At 39.6% G+C, this 20,734-nt stretch overlaps 1 long non-coding RNA gene across 1 annotated transcript; it reads left to right on the top strand.

Annotated features, from left to right (window-relative positions):
• Positions 1–1,508: 1,508 nt before the first annotated feature.
• LOC144585975 (uncharacterized) lies at positions 1,509–19,178 on the top strand. The gene is made up of 3 exons (XR_013540633.1): positions 1,509–1,585; positions 2,266–2,310; positions 19,083–19,178. It is a non-coding gene; the product is annotated as an uncharacterized LOC144585975 (long non-coding RNA).
• The last annotated feature ends 1,556 nt before the right edge of the window (positions 19,179–20,734 follow it).

Genomic DNA, 20,734 nt, shown 5'->3' with positions numbered 1-20,734 from the left:
GATAAGATTTGTCAATACAGTAATTATATTTTGATCAAAAGAGATTAGAGAAAAAAGGCGATAGGTTTACAAGATGGTTGTAGCAAGGAAAGCAGAGCATCAACAACATTTACAGCGAAGCTAACTCTTTCTGGACAGGGCAGCCACTGATCTCTGGAGCTGTGAATATCATAGAATCATAGAAAAGTGAAGTTGGAAGGGGTCTACAAGGTCATCAAGTCCAGTCCCCCGCTCAGTGCAGGAATACAATCAAAGCATATCTGGCAGATGATTATCTAAGTTTTTCTTGAATGCCTCCAGTGTTGGAGCACTCGCCAACTCCCGAGGTAACTGGTTCCACTGTCGTACTGCTCTAATAGTTAGGAAGGTTTTCCTGATAGTCAACTGAAATCTGGCTTCCTTTAACTTGAGCCCATTGCTGCGTGTCCTGCACTCTGGGATGATCGAGAACAGATCTCGCCCCTCCTCTGTATGACAGCCTTTCAAATACCGGTATTTGAAAAGTGCTATCATATCACCCCTCAGTCTTCTTTTCTCAAGGCTAAACATCCCCAGTTATTTCAGCCTTTCCTCATAAGGCTTGGTTTTCAGCCCCCTGATCATTAAGGCTGACACTCTCGCTAAATCCCCAGAGAGAATATGAGCAACAGCAACATCATCAACAACAGCAAGAACAACAGGAATGAGTTAAGATCATGAAATGCTGAATTAGGACCATAAACAAGAAGTAAGATATTTGTTCCTTTCCTGAGCATAGAAGGATGGAATTTGGTATCTTGAAAAACCTTCCATAGATTACCAGAAGCAGCAGCAACAACAGCAGAAGCAATAACAGCAGCGGCAGCTAAGTGTGCTGCTTATACACTGCCCCAGAGCACTTAAAGGTGTCTCTCTCTTGGCAGTTTACAATTTTTTTATGCAGGCTATGCATTGCCCCCCTCCCCCAGTGAGATTGGTAATTGGATCGAAGGCTGAGTCAACCTTGAGCTGGCTACTTGAATCCACTGGGATCGAATGCAAATTGTGACCAGAGTTTTGACTGCCATACTGCAGTTTGACCACTGCATCACAAGACAAGTTCTTTCACTCCACAGCTTAAACCTAATAAGATTTTAAAAATTCATTTTTAGAGGAACTAGATTTTCTGATACCCCTTAAACCCCAGAACCACTGACACCAGTCTGTAAAAGAGGAATAATCACTGTGTACCTCGTATAATTTGTTTGGAGGTCAACAACAATATACATATTCAAAACACCTTGCTTTAAAAAACAGCAACACTATATGAATCTTGCATCATAGAACTTCCACTTCAGCCTTTTCTAACAACTCAAACCATCCCTAGTGGTTGCAACAGATCTTCTTTTCCTCATCTTGTTGCTTTCCTGAACCATACTTTCTTTTGCTTTCTTCCCTTGTTCTGCTGCTTTTAATTCAGTTTTTCTACCTCACTTTCTTTCTTCCCCATTTTGCATACTATTATCTTTTTCACTCTCCTGTTTCTTAGAGCAAATGCAAGGGGTTACATTAGGATCCAAACAGTTACTTCCTCCTGTCATTGCAAAACCTGAGAAATATTCACAAGGTAAGAAGACCAGACTTCAGCTTTGTCATTAGAAAGGGATAAAATGTTTGTCTCCAAAGGTAATAGTCCTTCAAAGCTCATTTGACTAAGTAATTAATGTACAAATGAAGCCTGTGGTTAAGACACCTTGACCAATCAGCAATTAAAACTATGCTGATTTACAGCTTCCAAAGCTGAAGATAAGCAACTCTGTAATATGAATGTCCAATAAATTGTACCTCATTGCAATGTCTTTTTAAACCACTGGGACAGGGTACAGGAAGAAATATTCCTCATCTTGCCTCAGTTTGCTAACTCTCTATATGCAAGAGCCTATTTTATTCTGTTATTTTATTTTACTACAGCCATTTCCCTTGAACAGAGGAGCTTTAGAGTCTGAAAACTTTCACCAGCTCATCAGTGGCTGATGTGGTCTAGGCCTCAGTTTGACTGTGTTACACCACCTCTTCCAGTGGAGTTCTGTTGTAGCTGAGAAATGACCTCCTAAGTGAGAATAAACTGGAAAGGTTCTTAAGTGGCCAGATTGGGTGGCCTGGAAATATTTGGTTTAAGGAGCAAGGCAATTATTTTTATTCAGAGTGTGTAATCCCACAGATAAACAACAAGAGAAACTTAAGCCTTCACTGTTGCATTTTTTGACTTGATGCTCTTGCGTGTCTCTTTTTGTCACTATCAATCAGGGCACTGCAGGGCAGAAACAGGAGCGAGAAAACATAAAGAACCTTGTGAGTATCTGTTGAAACCCCTTTTCATTTGGAGACAGGCTTAGAGAAGATTTTCCCAAAGAAAGCTGTGTCAGTAGTTGTTTAAACATACATAAGTAAACAATTTATGTGAACAAATTGGCCAAGGATGGAGCAGTCAAGAGATCTCGCTGCTGCTTCTCATCGGAGATCTTATCAGCGTAACCTGGCTCAGTGACAGGGGTAACAGCATTTCTTAAAGACAAGTCCAACTGAAGATGCCCTTGCTGTTCAAGGTTTCGGTTACATCATCATCATCATCGTACAATACATACATACATACATACATACATACATACATACATACATACATACATACATACATACATACATACATACATACATACATACAATGCCGATATTTAACAGATACTCCGGTTTTTTGTTAAAACTTGTATCTGTTATATAATACCAGTCAATGTTTTTATGTGCCCAGTGTTAATAATAATAATAATAATAATAATAATAATAATAATAATAATAATAATAATAATAATAATAATAAGCTGCAGCACTAAGAGCCTTGCGTCATTTAATATTCATAAGCTGGACATGCCATGAGGGAGACATATAAACGGGTTGAAAGAAAATTTTATAATAATGCTTCAGAGTGTTATGAAATCTCTTTGGACAAACAGATCACTAAGGAAGATTTCTTGGCTCATTCAGGTCAAAGAAGAGCTTTGCATATAGGCACTTGAGGATTGCATATAGGCACGCGAATAATTCTTGGTCTAAATCAGTGTTTTCCAGTCTGGAGGCCGTGACCCCCAAGGGTCACAAAGTGTTTTCTGGGGGATCATGGATTAATTTGTCTGTACTGTAGCACTTGTTAAATAATTTCTTCCTTGACATTTCATATTGGGATATTCAATTTAGTGTGTACCTCCTGGAGGTTTCTAAGTATAAACAACTCGGAAGTGGTCTGAGGGTCCCTCATTGTGATGGTGCCTCTCAAAGACCACACAGGTGACAGGGCACATATGCCAACCAGCTACACCTACTCTGGGCAATCTCAGCTCCTCCATCTCTCAGAGGAAAAAACAGGGGTTTAAATTCTTAGCCGTTGTAACCCACTAAGTCATATGAGCAGATAGACATTTAAAGCCCAGCCCTAATCATTTTTATTTATAATTGAAAATGTGACCAGATATATTTTTAAATTCAAAACCTACTGTAGATCCACACTTAGCAGCTTTGCCGAAGCAAGCAGTTATAGCTCTAAAGAGAAGGCACTGAAAATCTGGGTTCTTATTCAAGTGTAGAAGCTGCGTGTGAGCAGGATGTTCTTCCTCTTCAGACGTGACATTGTGAGCAAAACAACAGCAGTCAGGACAGGACTAGATGCTCTTATCACACAAACCCACAGGCTTTCTTTCATGTTACAGTGGTGCCTTGCTTAACGAGTGCACCGTATAACGATGAATTCGCATAGCAATCCCTTTTTTTGGGATTGCTAATGCGAAGGCATCCCAACCGCCACAATGGGCAAAACTCGCATTGCGACGATTGGTAAGCGTTTTGCTTACCGATCTTCGCATTGCGACGCCCGCGGATCAGCTGTTCGGCGGTTTCAAAATGGCCGCCGGATGCCCAAAATGGCTGCGCGCAGCATTTTCGCGCCCTGCCCTCGCTTACCGAGGGCTCGAAAATGGCTGCAGATGGGCAAAACTTCGCTTAACGGTGAGTACAGAAGCCATTGGAACGCATTAAACTACGTTTAATGCGTTCCAATGGCATTTTCCATCCCGTTTAGCGATGTTTTCTTATAGCAATGGTTAATCCGGAACGGATTAACCTCGCTATGCAGGGCACCACTGTATTTTCTTTTAATGCTGCCTTTCTCCCCATAGGGAACCCAAAGTGGTTCACAAAAATAATGCCTTAAGAGAGTCATTGTTCTATGGCATAGGCATCCTTCAGTCTCGAGAGACTATGGTATCATGCTCTGCATGGAGGACTTGGAACAGCATCTATTTTGTCTGAGAAGACCAATTCGAGAGTGAAAATCCCTTCCACACTGAGGACAAATACAATCAGTACCCCATCTAGCTCCCTGATTTTGCTGCTTTCGTGACTTCTTCTTCACCTCGGTTTGCTGGATAAGGGTCTCTTCAAATTGGGAGAGGCCGTGATGCAATGCCTGCCTCCAGGCTGAACGCTCAGATGTCAGGGTTTCCCATCTGTTGAGATCCATTTCCAAAGCCTTCAGATCCCGCTTGCAGATATCCTTGTATTGCAGCTATGGTCTCCCTCTGGGGCGATTTCCCTGCACTAATTCTCCATACAGGAGATCCTTTGGAATCCAACCATCAGCGATTCTTACAACATGCCCGAGCCAACGTAGACATTGCTGTTTCAGTAATGTATACATGCTAAAAATTCCAGCTCAATCTAGGACTACTCTGTTTGGAACTTTGTCCTGCCAGGTGATACCAAAAATGCATCAGAGGCAACGCATATGGAACGTGTTCAGCTTTCTCTCCTGCCATGCATGAAGGGTCCAGGACTCACTGCAGTATAGGAGTGTGCAGAGGACACAGGCTCTATAGACCTGGATCATGGTTTATGCCATCAGCTTCTTATTGAACCATAATCTTTTTGTGAGTCTTGAGAACACGGTAGCTGCTTTGCCAATGCTTTTATCCAGCTCGACATCTAGGGAGAGAGTGTCAGAGATTGTTGAGCCAAGGTACACAAATTCATGGACAACCTCCAATTATTGCATGGAGATGGTAATTGAGGGAGGTGAGTCCACACCCTGGCCCATGACTTGTGTTTTCTTCAGGCTGATAGTTAGTCCAAAGTCTTGGCAGGCCTTGCTAAATTGATTCATGAGTTGTTGGAGGTCTTCTATATACACTATCTTTCTAAGCCCTATTCAGTTGTTACACCTAAGCTAAAAGCATGAGTGATCTCAGTAGGACCAAAGGCCTTCCACCCCACCCTCTCAGAATTGCCAGAAGTTCTACAACCACATTCCCCAGGGGGAAGGGCTAAAGAGTTAGGCTCTAAAATGAAGTTAGTACAATGCACCAGAAATTAAGGAAGATGCTGAAGAGGACTGTCGTGATCGCCTTTGAAGCCCCTATTCCCCTGATCTTCACAAGGTTCTCACTCTTCCTTTCCCTTCGCTGCCACCAGATATTAATGCCTTAATAGCAATTAACTGTTGGGACCCGAGTGATGACAAAACATAAATCTTTTATTTAACAAGGGAAGATGATAATCAGTAAGGACTCATAGAATAAATTACAGGCTGCAAATCACTTATATTGAATCTAATAGAATATTTCTTTTAAACTCTTTTAAACCCGTGCTTCAATTCCCACGCTTACAGTTCTCTAACTCACTCTTCACTCTTCTTAAGCCACACACAGTCCTCTCCCAGATCCTCTCTCCCAGTCTTTTAATCTTTTCCCCTCCCCCTGGCTCCGCCTTCCATTCTCTGATTGGCTCTTGCTTGAATGTACCGCAGTGACGGGCAGGTGAAGTCAGGGCTGTTCGCTACAAGGACTAATCCCCATGCAGACATTATTTCTAGCAGGCTCTATCTGGCTTATAAGCCAGAGTTTTCAAAGCTCCTTTTGGACCTGATCAAAAGGTCTTGCTCATGGGGAGGCCACAAGTGTTTTCCCTCACTGACACTCTTGTGGGATGCCCCATCTTGTCCTCTCTTTTATGCTGGGAAGATACTACTAGTTCCTACTAGTTCCTCTTAGAATGGCTATTTCTTAATCTTTTCCCTCAAAATACCCCATAATATCTGCAGTGGTCTTTATTGATGTTGTTATTATTTTATTTAATTATAAGTCCAAGAGAGTTGGATTGATCTTAGGTGGTGGATCCCTTCATCAGAAGCATGACCATAAAAGAATTAAGCCAGTACTCCTTGTTAACAGCAGAAGACAGCTGTGCAGAGTAATGACTGGCTAGGCTTTATGAGCATCAAAAGCAATCTTCTTTTGCCAGCTGATTGCAGGGAATGATAAGAACTATTTCCTCTAACTCTACTGAAAACACAGTGCAGAATTTAGAAGAAAGGTCCAAAACAATAAAAGGATGCCAAATAAATGTAACTGGACAGATCTGACAGCTCTCCTTCCTTCCTTCCTTAAGCACTTATATAGCATGAGGAAAAGGTTAAAATCCATAATGGATTTGGATTTAGGAATATTAGTCAATATATGTAGGTCAATATACATATGCATGTATGCAGCCAGACTCAGGCATCACAATGCACAAAGGAAAAATACGTGACAAATGAGAGGATTCCAGCCAAGCTCCATCCATAATACCGTAACTTCTAGTCATCCCTTCACATGTGGAAGGTTACTATTGGAATAGGAAAGACTATATTTTTTGTGCCATTTTCTGTAATTGTGCTTGTACGTGTGTGGAACTCTAGAGCTAGGCTTGCACAAAAAATGTGCACTGTCTCCTGGAGAGAGTCATGCATCTGTACACTCTTCACTTACTTCTTTAGGATGTATTTTGAAATAAGTATGTTTATAGTTTTGATCTTGATGTATCAGATCGGTAGCCATTCAGTTTATGAGACTTGCAAGACCTGACACAATTCTTCATTAAGAATGGAACAAAATCATTGCAACCTACTGAATACTTTTTTAGTTTTACAGCTGAGTGTTAAAGTCAAACTAGATTATAAATATGTTTTTAGAAGATATGCTCCCTCAAATGGTGAAAGACATCTGTTTGTCACAGTACATGATTGTCCCCACCCACATACCTTGCATTTAGTTATGCTTTGCTTTTTTTATTGGTAATTGGATGGCAAATACAGGCTTTTGGCAGGTCTGATTGCTGAGGCACCTATCTCCAAGAAAATTCTGTTGTAGGAAGAAGTTAACATTCCTCTTTGCATATAGTTTGATCTTCAAAATTAAGCCCACTATTTGTTGTAGCTCAATAGTGTCCTCAATGTTTGGTAGGTCTGGTACTCTAACAGCCAGCTTGAACAGATCAATATTCATATAGATCTTATGTTCTTTTTAACCAGGTGGAACTGACCAGCTTCTTTGTAATTCAAACTTGTCTATGTATCTGCACTTCTGTCTTGTCTTTCCATTAAAAGAATTATGTGTTCAGGGTCACTAACAAACATAACTAAAAACAAGTTAAACAATAAAACCATTAACATCACAGTAGTCAATAACTGATTAATAATTAAGTTTAGGGTTATTATAAAGGTGAATCCAGCCAGAGAACCAATTTTCTGATTTGCTTGCCATGGCACTAGTAACATCTAGAGACCTCAATTAACTTGTCTCTGAGAATATCATCTTTGCAATTAAATCTCCATATGCTATATGAATCCGAGAGTCTACTCAAGTAGGCAATATATAACTGGCTTAGTTGAAATTGACTTACTGGTTTTATTTGGAATTATTGTCACCCACCTTCTTTCTGTTTTCTCCTTTCTTCTGATAAACTTCCTTCTCATATTTATTTAAACTTGTGTATGTGTTGTTTAAAAGAGGAATTTGTTTCTAAAACCTTCTTCATGTGAAAGACACATGAAAGCAAAGCTTTTGTTTATGTTCTTAGAATTTCCATGGTTTTCTCTGTGTTTCTGCAATTTGGTGAAGAAGAAAAAAACCAAATAGCTTTTTTTCTTTTCCTTTTTGCCTGAAGTTGGACTGTAGGAAATGAAAGGAGGAAGAGGATTAAGACTGATAGACCACAGTCTGTTACACAGATTCCTATTAGTGACGTACCCTAGTCTAAATCAAATGGCATAAATCTCAGCAGTGAACTGCTGTCAATTAAAAAATGATGCTTCCATTCATCAAATGTAATCTTCACTTCTCAACGAGCAACAATTCATCACTGATGTTTACTCCATTTGCTTAGTATACATAAGTAACAGGCTCCTGGCCATTGATCACTTGTGTGTACCTGTGCAATCAACTGAAATAACATATAAGGTATATATTAATAATCATGTTAGGCCAATTCTGACTTATGTTGACCCAGGCTTTTCCAGGTAAGAATACTCAGAAGTGGTTTACCATTCTCTTATTCTGGGTGCATCCTGGGACTGTACTGCTTGCCCAAGACCACACAGGCTGGCTTTATAGGCAGGCACATTGGGAAATTAGACTCCCAAGTTCTGTCTCTGCAGCCAGTTACCTAAACCACTGGTTCTTAACCTTGGGTTACTCAGGAGTTTTGGACTGCAACTCCCAGAAGCCTTCACCACCAACTGTGTTGGCTGGGGTTTCTGGGAGTTGCAGTTCAAAAACATCCGAGTAACAAAGGTTAAGAACCACTGACCTAAACCACTGAGCTATCCTGCCAGACATATATTAAACTCAGTATACTTGAGCTGAATATACAGAGAATGAGTTATATATGAAAAAGATGTCTGATTATATTTTATAAAATAATCAAATTCCTTGGAGTAGTGTAAGGGTTCACCGGAGACTCAAGAGAGCATAGTATACTGTAGTTAGTTTCACTGTCTATTAGACTCTGTAGACTGAGGGAGCTGCTCAAAGAACTACTCATCCCATGATGCGTTGGCATTTTCATGAACCCTTGCATCACTCCAAGGCATAAATGTCAGCAGTTTCCTTTGTCTTACAAGGCCAATGTAATGGTGACAGAGTCTTAAACGGAGGTGAAGAGAGCTCCTTTTTAGCTAGTTGTTGGGTTGCAGTTCCCAAGATTCTGCCTGGGAGAATTCATATAGAAGTCGGGGAGTAGAACCCAAAAAGAAATGAGGACCACATGCCTACTCTACACTTGCACTTCCCAGTGTCCTACTTGCACTTATTTAACTACAACGGAACATTCCACTTCTTAAAGGGGTTTGTGAGTTCCTTCTTGTGCAGATGACAGGGGGGAAAGTGCTTATGGAATAGATTACTCCATGCACATTTTCAGATCAAGTAGGGTAGTGGTTGATATGTTTATGTTGCCCCAAACCAAATCATTCTGATTCCAAAGGAGTCACTGGATGTCCAGACTGAAGCAAAGCTTTTTTTAAACAGTCTGCATTGGAATATTAGACATTTCAAATTCTTTGAAGCCTTTATTTGGCAAGAGCTAGCCAAATCAAGCATACAGTCTTCTTCTTCATAGCAAAGATGAGAAGTGAAGTGTGAGAATGCTTTCAAATGGAATGAAGGAATCTAACCAGCCACTATCGTTACCACCTTGTACTATAATGTCTAAAGAAGCACAATAATGTCCAACCACGAGTCATAAATCTGAACAGGGACAAAAGAACTTGTTTGGATATTTCCAGATTTATACCTGTAAATGACAGGATGTGTGCTGAGTGCTTATGTACTTTCAATCATAAATCATGCTCTCTTTCCTTTGGAAAATCAGTGCATGCTCCCAGAGTTCTCTTCTCTCTTAGGCAACAGTTAAGATAATATAGCAGACTGAAGATCCTCATCTTACATCATTCAAAAAGAGAAGAATTAGGAGTCTGACCCATAAAAATGGTCTAGAATCTTTTAAAATATATATAAATATTGCTGCTTGCTGTATTTTTGTGGTGCAGATTTGGGCATGTTTTATCTAGCTTTGCCTAATGCAGAGACTGTAAGCATCCAGGTAGGACAATTCCTTTCTGATTTCTACTACATGGCATATAAGCAAAAATAGATTTCAAATGTGATCAAAATACTTATGTGCTTTTCTTAGGTTGGGCGAACCAGAATGTTCAGCTGTTGGGATGCATTGATCCATCTCCAGTTGGTCAATGTTATTTGGTCAACTCTGGTTGGTCTTTTCTCTAATGTTCAGATGGGTCAAGAATTCTGCACTGAAATGGGCAAATCTTTGATTAATTAACAGGAAAAGCAGGCACATCTATTCTCAGTGTCTATAGGATAGAAGTGCTTCATGTCTTGGGTGCTGTGCAGACTTTTTCTGGAGGGTGAGAAAAGATGCATAGTGATATGCTAGCATAATTTGTGCACATGGCGCATATCACTGTAATACATTGCTTCTAGCTTTAAAGTTAAAAAAAAACGAGATGCTGGGTGTGGTAGTGTCCCTCTGTGGACATTCGTGCCTGTTATAACTGAGTAAAAGTAACCTTGGCCTGAAAAAGTAGGGAAGTTCATTTATCCCAAGTTGCCAATTCCATTTCAGAGAAGATCCTGGGAGCAGAGCATGTTCTGGCATGTGTGGGGCCAAAGGCCAGAAGATGGGATTAAAAAGTAGGAGAGGTATTTCCACCTGTTAGAACAGAAAACAAATATCAGAAAACCAGAAATGATGGTTTTCATGTAGAAAGGAGTGTGGACATCTGAAGAACAATAGATGATGAGTCTGGGGCCCAGGAGAGTTGGCTGACAGAGCTGTGTGGGAGCACACAGAGTTTTTCAAGGGCAGTGTGGGAGCGTGAGGGTTCTGTATCACTCCTCCATTTTATGATGCCAGTGTGGATTGACAAAATCAAGTCTTCCAGAAGCTTCTGAGGCTATAAGTGAGTTTTCTCTGCACATAACAGAAAGAGCAGTAAATTACACTTTGCTGCTTTGCTCACATCTTCCTTTGGCCTGTGTAGGGTTTGCATTACTTTCAAAAACCTGAAAAACTGTTTCACTAGGCGCAATAGTGGTTCAAATGAAACACGTGGACATTTTGGGAAGTGAATACTTTGAATCAGTTCCCAGTTCATTTAATTTTTTTCTGTTGAGAGCTATAGAATAGATTTAGAGGTAACACCATGCTTTGGCTTTACAGAGTTCCTTTTCCGATCCTATTTCATTCTTTCCTTTTTTAAATAAAACCTTTTAGATGTGTATTTGTGCCTGAGGGAAGGAACAGGACTAAGAAAGTCCAAATCAGGGTACTTTCCCCTGAAATGCTGGGATAATGCACCCCCTATCTTGGTCCTTGAGTCACCCCACATGGTACTGTATGTTCACCATGTAGACTATTTTAATTTCTCCACCTTAATTAATTCTCTTTCACAAAGGTATCCTCCTTTAGAATGATATATATAAAATACCATTTGCTGGCCTAAATTCAGGAACTGTTTTTGTCAAGGAACAGGACATGATATCCAGGAGTTAAAACCAGACTGAGGTGAAAACAGCTCTGTTTCACAGAGAAAAAGGGAGGTTGAGTGCTTAGGTGATTTTTAACCATGCTTGCATAAATCAAGATGTGCAGAGCAGTCAAACTCTGTTTGCTATATGGTGAGATGAGTGAATTTTGTTACAGTTGCTCCATTAAGAGGTACTGAAGGTTAGCTAGGGAGGCGACCTTTCAGCTGCTATTAAAGCAACAAGTGTGGGAGAAAATTGCAGAGGGCTAGAATAACAATACATGAGTATAATACAAGTCATTTGAACTTTGTCCAGCTAGCCAGCCTAATGGAATAACAAACTAGAAAGAAAAATCAGGAAATCCCTCTGGTCTATATTTCTGTTTGTACTGCGAGGTGGGATCCTGAGACAAAACTTCAAATTATAGTAGAATGTAAAAAAATAAAAAAATAAAAAAATCATTCACAGTTTCAAATGTTCTGTGCTGTCCTATGAAGGGCTAGACTTCTCAAGGTTATGGATGTTTTTATAATTTTGTTTCTTTGCATCTCATAGTTGCAGAATGAACTCTGGGGCATCAGATACAAACATATCAGAACAGTGTATCAGATTTTGTAATAGCACTGCATAAACATAGCAGTACATGAGTGCATAGATGGAAAGGTCTTATGGAAGGGTGCATCCGGGCATCTATCCATAAAAGTACTGCTGTCCTGGTTCATTCAAGTATCCCATTTCCTCACAGCAAATTGTGAGTGGGAATAAATTATATCTATTTAAAATATTTATCATTTACACTTTGTTTTTCAATTCCTGGATAATTCACCACCGGGGGAAAAAAAGGCATACAGGCCCCCCAAAAAGAGGAGTAACTGTTGAAGAAACAGTTTTAGATTCTAATTTTTAGAAACACACTGAACTTTGCCTTGTTAATCACAGTTTGAAAACATACAAACATTTGGAGCTGGCTTTCAAGAAGTCTCGAGGGGAATAGGCATATATGTCTGTCCCAGCAAAAGCAAGGCAAGGAATTCTGTGGAACCTAACATTCTAATTGCTTATCTTTCCATGGACCATAATGTTATTTCTCCAGGGTCAGCATCAGCATTTGGATTGCTTGGAGGAACAGTTTTTTAATAAATCAAATTAGGAAAGTGAAGAAATTTCACGAGTTTCTCTTTTATTGTGAAGACAGGCTGTCTTGATAGCCTTTTGCAATTTCTTTCGCAAAAGAATGAAACATGCCAAGAATGAAATGATAAGCCCCCTTTTCTCATTATGTTTTTCACATTTTACATCAAATATAACTGTGAAAAAACAGTACTTTTCTCCTAAGTATGCACAAACAAAGAAGGACAAGACAATTGATCACAAAGACACAAACAACTCATCTAAAACTACTAGGGTTGCTATTTCTTACACAAAAGCAACATTAGTCACACTTCCTAGTAATACACATCTTTCAGAAATGCACAACAATCACTCTTGCAAACGTATAAAATCTCTCTAAGAGTCTCCCTCCCCCCCCCACTAGCACACACACACACACACAAGCATATGCATGCACAGAGACACAAAGGTTGCCATTTAGGGCAAGGTGAACAATTCCCAGTTTTTTTGTTTGCCATGAAAAGTGAAACAAGTCAGGATTTACACACATAACCCCAAAACATAGTTCTGATCTATTCAAAACTGCAGGAAGTAGATCTGACATATACTAAGCCCTATCATATTGCCCCCGCCTATCTACAACTCAATGCATATCCACCCCTGAACACCTGTAGATGCTACCTTAAAATAGAAAGAACTGAAAATAACTTATAATTCCTAATTTTCCAAATCTCTCTCAGTCTTCCAAAATATAAGCACCATGAAACAGAATGTTGCTAACCATCCCTCAAGAAGGGTATATGATGTTTATTAAAATTAACAAAGGCAGTAGGGCTTCCAGTGCCCTATAAGCATTTGAAGTCTTCCTCCTCCTGCCAAAACAGGCAATTGTAGACACTGAATAATTCACACTCAATAGTAGAGTGAGATAATGTACTCAAAAGAACTTAACACTTCTTATCTTGTCCATTTCCAATGTTATGTCCATGACTACACTGTAGTCATGGGAGAATCTCTCTTTGGCATTGTGTCATGTAATTTGGTGGCAGCTGGTGGGGCAGAAGACACAGCACAGTGGCTGGAGTCAGAACCAGAAGGAGAAGTGCATCTGTTTACACACATAGATACACATACCAGATGGCAAGCAAATAAGCAAACATTCATTTATTTTATTTATTTAAAATAGTTTACCTCGTCTTTCTCCTTAAGAAAGGACCCAAGGTGGCTTACATCATTAAATGACAGTATGTAAAGTTAACAACAGTAAGTATACAATACTGAAAGGATGAAACATATATCACACCAAAAAAATGGTAAACAAAAACAACAGCAAAACACATTCAAAGCAGTAAAATACAACAATCTAGTTTGGAAAAACCCTCTCAGACAGCCAATCACTAAGGAATAGCCTGTCTGAAGAGAAAGGTCTGCCTGCTTATAGAAGGACAGCAAAGAGGAGGCCAGCCATGGCTTCCCATTGGAGGGAGTTTCAGAGTTTGGCAGCAGCAACAGAGAAGGCCCTCTCCTGTGTCCCCACCAAAAATATCTGTGAGAGTGGTGGAACTGAAAGGCCTCACCTAATGACCTTAACACCTAGGCAGGTTCATAAAGGAAGAGGCAGTCCTTGAGATAGCTTGGACCCAAGCCATTTAGGGATTTATAGGTTAGAACCAGCACTCTGAATTGTGTCCATGAACCCTTACACTGAATAAAATCAATTAGAAATTTAGGTTCCACAAAATTCCTTGCCTTGCTTTTGCTGGGACAGATATATATGGCTACTCCCCTTGAGTCTTCTTGAAAGCCAGTTCCAAGTGCTTGTATGTCTTCAAACTGTGATTAACAAGGCAAAGTTCAGTGCGTTTTTAAAAAATGAGAATCTTCTTTTGGATGGGAGAGGAGGTAGCCACATCATTTTTGGCTTTGAACTCCTAGAAAACAGATGTTATAAATTTTGTATCTAAGCTTATTCAGCACTTAGTGCTGGCTGCTAGATTAATTTTGGCAGCTACACTGAAATTTCCAATGCCTCTGAAAATTAACACCTGGTTTCAAAAATGCTGGCAAACAAAATTTTGGGAAATGCCACCAGTTTATAAATGGAAGAATGCCCAGGAACTCAATGTTGATTATTCCTAAACATTTCATTAAAAGGACAAGTTACAAGGAGCTAATGACTAAATCCAGTTAGCTTGTGAATGACTGAACTTTCTTAATTCAAAATTTATGTAAGAAGGTGATCAGATGGACATGTAGCTCACTGTTTGGTTCACTTTCAGTGTAGTTTGAACCACCCTATTTTCTGATAACCACATATGTTTTCAATAAGAGTGATGCACCCTGCCCCTTTTACAAGTTGCCTCACTCCTCTCTGGAACAGCTCTAGGGATGCAGTTTATTTGGTGTGATTGGGAATGTTCCTGACTGTCCTACTCTGTGGCCCATGCAGTTGGTTAATTTACAGTCAAACAGAGCTGTGGACAGTGTTATCTGAGGTGATAACTTTGTGACGTATTCAGTGGGCTGTGACATTAATCTATTCAGTAGGCTGTGACATCAAAAAAGAGGACAGAGAAATTCCCTCCTCCATTGTCTTAGTATTTTTAAAAAACATATTTCCCTAACTGATGGTGCCCAATTCTAATACCTTAGAAGTGCCTTTCAGTACTATATGCAGAATGTGTGCCATGCTAGGTTGGCACTTATTTTATTTAACCAAAAAAGGGGAGAAGTCATCAAGGCCCACAAAATGTTGACTATGAAAAAAAGCAGGGATGGGGTCATAAATAAGCAAAAGGGGGGCAAATTGAAGTGGTATGAAGAGGTTTCTGGATCCTTTTCACAGGAGAAGAAACGTCTCCCATGTGAATGGTGGATCTCTCCAATGTGAGATAAAATAGACCAAACCAAAGATAAGAACCTTTTATGTGAGAATTTCTGTGGCTGGAACCTTCCATGTTTTTGCAGTGGAGATTTCAGACTGTGCTAGGGTCTGACCTCTCCCCACAAAAAAAGTCAAAAACAGAAATGGACACCCTATAACGTTTTGTTTTTGTTTTTAATTTTGCTGCATGCAGGGCATTTTGTGGCTTGGCGTGGCTCTTTGGAGTGCCACACCAGCCCCACTTATAGTAGTCCACTCTTAATATATAGAAGGAGCCACAATGAGAAATCTCCTTAATGACTACAAGGGAAACTTTGAGATGGGCTCTTTCCCTTACAGGTTGGTGCTTTGTCTAAGAAAGGGGCGAGCAAAATTTCTCCCCAGGGACACATGGGGCCCTCCAAGACTGCCTTTGCACCCTTTAGATCTCATCCAGACCTCTCTTTTTTGCAGTAAATAAAGGAGAACTGCAGCTCTTGGAACCTTCCATGGACAGCAATTAACTTTTAAAATAAAGCAATAGAGTAACCCCCCAACATTGTTTAGCGCACCAAAAAGTCTAGTTTTGCAACCCGCAGTAGGCCTCTGGCTGCATTTTTTGTGGGGGATTTGGCAGTTTTGGTGGTCTCTTTGACTTCTGGAAGGTCCTGGGAGCAGAAAATTGGTCTCTGGCCCTGCCAAACCTGCCCATCGCAGTCTAAAACCTTGGTGTGGGATTTCAGCTTCTTGTGGCCCTGAAATATTGTTCAAAAGAGCACAGGATTACTCTCCAAATAATTTTTAAGTAATGTTTTTGTTTGTTATTTGACATGCTGACTAGATAGTATTTAATGCATTTAATTTTGTGACTATATTGTTATTATTATCCAATTGCTACGGAATGGTGTTAAAGGAAGATCCTTGAAAATGGGTGGAGATACCTTCTGTCACCATAAGCTTTCTATCAGCTGGAGGCAGATGCGGAATCCAATCCATTGTATTTGTCATTGTTATGTATATGGCGCAGGAATCTTTTGTGGATGAAAGTTTAAACAGGTTAAACATAACTAAAATGTTTAACATGCTGAAAGCATAAAAGCAGTGTAAGGGAACATGTCTCTTGAAAACACATTTATTATTATCAGATCTGTCCAGATCTAACCATCTCTGGACATTTTGATATTCTTTTTTTTGTAGTTTGAAGCTAGGAAAGCACAGTGGACAGTTATGGAGACTGGTGGTTCAATGGACAGTCTGGGATAAGCCAGAAGACAAAATGGGCAGTATAACATGACCCTGGAAAAGTGGAGGCTTCAGTCATACACACATATGCATGTATTCACATGCTGATTCATGCACAGAGACAGGATGGAAAAATGTCTCAAATCTGAAAGAAAATGAAGGTAGGACACAAGGCTTACAGGACCATGGACAGATCACTAGGAGTGAGCAACTTGCTCCAATTGACTTCTATTGCCAAGGGAACCCTTAAAATTACTCTGGCCCCACTACCCCTTCCAGGTGTCATTCGTTTACTAAGTGTGAGGGCGCTTCAAGGGCAGCCATCAATCCTGGAGCCAAGCACTATGTTGCTTCCATGTTACTTCTTATATTTCTGTTTGTTTCTGTATACTGGGGAGTGGGAGGTGCTTAATGGACTGTTCCATGAAGGATTGGAAGACTTATCTCTGGTTTAGGGGCTTGGGGCTGGAAAGGTTTGAGTTAAGGCAATGTGGCTGTACTTCAACAGATGATACTGCAGACCTGGATCTGACCAGCTCCTCGCTCTTTATTGAGTCTTGGTGGGCTGTTAGGGGCCAGAGTCTTGACATTTTGATGTTGTCACTTTCCACACATTTTGAAATATAGTTGGATAAGATTTTAGGATAACTTTATGCTGATTTATAAAATAACTTCATTTTAAATTTTGAACTACAATTTCCTTACTGTCTTGTAGATCAGTGGTTCTTAACCGTTGTTACTCAGGTGTTTTTGAACTGCAACTCCCAGAAACCCCAGCCAGAAGAACTGATGGTGAAGGCTTCTGGGAGTTGCAGTCCAAAAACATCTGAGTAACAAAGGTTAAGAACCAGTGTTGTACATAATTTTGTATGTCATATTATATGGACTATGTCTGTGTACAAATGGCCAACTGAAATGCTCCATCTGTAGGCAGAAAAATTAAGCTCCAAGTAGCAATAACAATAATGGCATTGGCAGCTTGGTTACCATTTTCTTTTCTTTGCCCTCTGCCCTGTGCAATTCTAGGGCCTTGTGATGTTGGTGGCAGATAGGTGGCCAACTATCAAATGGAGGAGAAATCATGAAGAAAACTCTGCAAGTGGTTTTCCATTCTACCTTTTGTTTCGAAGGGAGAAAAAAAAAGATAAGAAAAATGTCTCAGAATGTTCCTATGGGAAAATATATTCTGAGAAATTCTGATTGAGCACTATTTATTTATTTATTTATTTATTTATTTATTTATTTAGTTATTTATTTATTTATTTATTTATTTATTTATTCATTCCATTTATACCCCGCCTATCTGGTCATATTGACCAGTTATCATTCCTTAGCATTCAGAACTTTCCCCGGGCCCTCTGAATTGTTTTTTTTTATGGGGTTGTTGATACATTTTGTCATTACTGCAGAAGATGCTTCTAACACAGTTCCTTCCCTATAAGCCCAGCTTATAGGTATGAAGAAGGGCAGGGCTGTGTTCAGCTCCAGAAAAAGAAGGTGAAATAATTTCTGAAAGTTGCTTCCATCTCTCCCAAGGCAGTAAGAAATTATTCCCTTTCCCAACAGATAAACTAAAAAGGAAAAAAAAAAACACCCAAAATTGGAGGCTAACAAAAAGCAATCCCTTGTATTCTGCACTGAAATGTTGCCTTTTTTCCCTCTGCCATCCTTTCTCACTTCAACTAAAATGTTTTTCATTTACTTGTGGTAGGCCTAGTGTTAAAAAAAATCATATGCACTTGAATAACTTTCTATTGAAGCCCCATATTATTCCTTGTCATTATAATAGAAGTCCTTCTGAGACAAAACAAGAAATGCATACTATTAATAAATCAGAATATTCTCCTTTTAGGGTCTACTAAATCCCAATGCATAAATTAAGACCAGACCTAGAAAACCTATGCCTGATAGATTGATCGCCTTTTTCTATACTAAGCCAAGAAAATGTGATAAAGTCATGAATTATGCACTGAAAAGCTAATGCATTCAGTACAATTGTGGTTTCCATTTTTAAACATAAATACTACATAGGCGGAAAAGAGTGCAGTAACCAAAATTACAATTCCTAAAGTTTGCCTACATAAAAAAACCGGAAATTCTTCAGGCAGTTTTAATGCTTATTTTCTTTTTGGATAACAAAAGCCAAACAATTGCTACAACTAGCAATGGCTAAAATTAATAACTTCCAAAGAAATAGCCATGTTAGTCTGTCACAGCATATTGCCAAAACGAGAGGAGAGGCAAAATAAGTAGGTACGTGCCACTTTCATTTTACCATAGCATGCCATTCCAAAAGATTTCTGCTGTAGGACTAAACACGAGGCATCTAAAACACCCCTACCCATGATGCTTACTCTATCCTATTGATAGTCAAACTTACAGTACTTTGCAAAGCTGTTTGCCTACAATTTAGGCAGAAGATATTTCCACTGGGTCAAAGAGCTACAAAGGCAGAATTGCCTGTTCCTCTATTACAACATTGTTTTCTATCTGTTTCCCAGAGTCCCATCATGCACCGTCCCCAGGGGAGAAGGAGCACCCCAGCCTTCCGCCTCTGTCCCTTCCATTCCAGTGGATGAAGTGGAGCCAATACAGACCAGCCCTTCAGCCTTTGAAAGAAGAAAGGGGGCACAAGGTGCATTGACTGGGCTGCATCAGGCCACACTCCTGTGGCCAGTTTCTGTGCCTTGAATTGCTAACATCATGACCATACCATTGCTGGCACAGATGAAGGCCACAATGGAAGGCCAGGCTGAAGTGTGCCTTCCGGATTACTGGGGTTACACAAACTACAGAGCATTAAGCCCTTCTGAGGAGGTGTACCCCCTTGCAACTTGGCTTTCCTTTCTGGGGACAGGTTTTACAGTTAGTTAGGGATTTTGTTAACTACTACGGCCAGTAAAACCAATGGGGGAAAACAAAATGAAAGTACTTGAAAGAGCTGGTCTCTTTCAGGTTTAATGAAAGGACTGGTGCATGAAAAACCACAAAACAAAAGAGGCACTCCTTGAAAGAACCCAAAATGAAACAAAAAAAGAGCTTTTTCACTATGTACATCCATATTAGAGAGCTGGTGTAGTCTACACTTGACTGCTATCATATCAATTATTCAGAATTGTGTTACTCCATGGCTGGCTTCTTGTTTCCTTTCATCGTGTTCATACATAAATAAAACATTGTGGTTCTGTGTCTGTCACAAACAGCAGTGGGATTTAAGTAATCACCAGTGCATTTTTCCTTCCAAAATTTTATCTGAAGCCTAACCAAGAATGTCATTTTGTTGGACATCTTTACATTAAGAGAGGCACAATCTATCGTGAGAAGCAGAAGAAAGGATTAGAGCTAGTTGCTTTGTAGGCAGTCTTCCCAGAGTCAGAGAGACGTGGAACTTGAATATATTATCCAAAAAGTATTCTACTATAGTTCTGCATGCCTTTATGTGTGAAATGTATAGATTTCATATGTTATTTAGATTAACACATTCTCTCACAAGTCCCAAATTAGGCAGACTGGGTGATCCAATTCTCCTTTACAAAATGCAACTTTTTCTCTTCCTTTGAACCATCTAAATTTGTAGGAGTCTTATATGCCAGTTCTTATGTAGGATCTTTCTGAAATATAACAGCAGCAATAGCAGAGTGATGAGCCACTCTTCAAGTACTGTGGCAGTGATTGTGCTGGCAGAGAAAATTAACATTCTGCAAGGCAATTCTAAATAAACTGGGCATCCCAATAAAAATTATAACTTTTAAACTAGAATTCAGGTCACCACCAAATTTGTCTCAGATGTAGCAGACTGCTCTTGCAGTGTGCCAACTTTGGAAAAGTTTAGGCAAAGTGTTTTCAAGTTATTTTTTTAAATAAAATTGCTTTACCCCATGCAAAAACAAGTGATCGTAAATGTCCCCAGATTTAAAATGGTTCATAAAAATTGAAAAGACCAGTCTTGCTTACCTTAAAATAGAATGGTTGGTCCCAGCTGTCTTTTTTTTTTTAAATTTGGAAAGAATCCAGGCTGCAGGAGTTAAAATACTGATAATGAAAAAAGGCCTTTCAAAAAAAACACCAATGGTTTTGTCATAAACTGAGCATGGGTGAAACACATTTACCAGCAAAAGTGTTCCGAAGTAGATATGATGTGCCAGTTTCATGT

This window comes from Pogona vitticeps, chromosome 1 (assembly GCF_051106095.1).
Source record: "Pogona vitticeps strain Pit_001003342236 chromosome 1, PviZW2.1, whole genome shotgun sequence".
Taxonomy (NCBI): domain Eukaryota; kingdom Metazoa; phylum Chordata; class Lepidosauria; order Squamata; family Agamidae; genus Pogona; species Pogona vitticeps.
Note: the sequence above shows the minus strand (reverse complement) of the source record. Positions and strands in the feature narration are given on the sequence as shown.